Source organism: Triticum dicoccoides, chromosome 7B (assembly GCF_002162155.2).
Source record: "Triticum dicoccoides isolate Atlit2015 ecotype Zavitan chromosome 7B, WEW_v2.0, whole genome shotgun sequence".
NCBI classification, from domain to species: Eukaryota; Viridiplantae; Streptophyta; class Magnoliopsida; order Poales; family Poaceae; genus Triticum; species Triticum dicoccoides.
Genome location: NC_041393.1, coordinates 12,719,816 through 12,721,090, shown reverse-complemented (window position 1 = coordinate 12,721,090; position 1,275 = coordinate 12,719,816).

The window sequence follows — 1,275 nt, the reverse complement described above, 5'->3', positions numbered from 1 at the left end:
TTCTTACAATTAGCCAAATATATACTGTCGGTATCGTCCAAACAGTGCGTGCATGCGCGGTATCCCTTGTTTGTCTGTCCTGAAAGGTTACTGAGAGCAGGCCAATCATTGATGGTCACGAACAGCAATGCCTTTAGGTCAAATTCTTCCCCCATGTGCTCATCCCACGCACGTACACCTGTTCCATTCCACAATTGTAAGAGTTCTTCAACTAATGGCCTTAGGTACACATCAATGTCGTTGCCGGGTTGCTTAGGGCCTTGGATGAGCACTGGCATCATAATGAACTTACGCTTCATGCACAACCAAGGAGGAAGGTTATACAAACATAAAGTCACAGGCTAGGTGCTATGGTTGCTGCTCTGCTCCCCAAAAGGATTAATGCCATCTGCGCTTAGACCAAACCATACACTCCTTGCGTCATCTGCAAACTCCTTCCCGTACTTTCTTTCGATTTTTCTCCACTGCGACCCGTCAGCGGGTACTCTCAACTTTCCGTCTTTCTTACGGTCTTCTCTGTGCCATCGCATCGCCTTGGCATGCTCTTTGTTTTGGAACAAACGTTTTAACCATGGTATTATAGGAGCATACCACATCACCTTGGCAGGAATCTTCTTCCTGGGGCGCCATCCCTCGACATCACCAGGGTCATCGCGGCAGATCTTATAGCGCAATGCACCACATACCGGGCAAGCGTTCAAATCCTCGTACTCACCGCGGTAGAGGATGCAATCATTAGGGCATGCATGTATCTTCTGCACCTCAAACCCTAGAGGGCAGACAACCTTCTTTGCTTCGTACGTACTCTCGGGCAATTCGTTGTCCTCGGAAGCATATCCTTTATCATTACCAGCAACTTTCCAAATCCCTTGTCAGATACACCATTCTCTGCCTTCCATTGCAGCAATTCCAGTGTGGTGCCCAGCTTTTTCTTGTCACCTATGCAATTCGGGTACAACAATTTTTTGTGATCCTCTAACATGCGCTGCAACTTCTTCTTCTCCAAATCACATGCGCAGTTTCTCTTTGCATCGGCAATGGCCTGACCTAGATCATCAACGGGCTCATCTAATGCCTCTTCTTCAGCTTCTTCCTGCATTGCCGGCTCAGCTTCTTCCCATTGTTGTATCATCGTATTCAGGGAACCCATGGCCAGGATAGCTGTCGTCGTCCTCTTCTTCTTCATTGTCTTCCATCATAACCCCTCTTTCTCCGTGCTTGGTCCAAACATTATAATGGGGCATGAAACCGGTCTTAAACAGGTGGACGTGAATG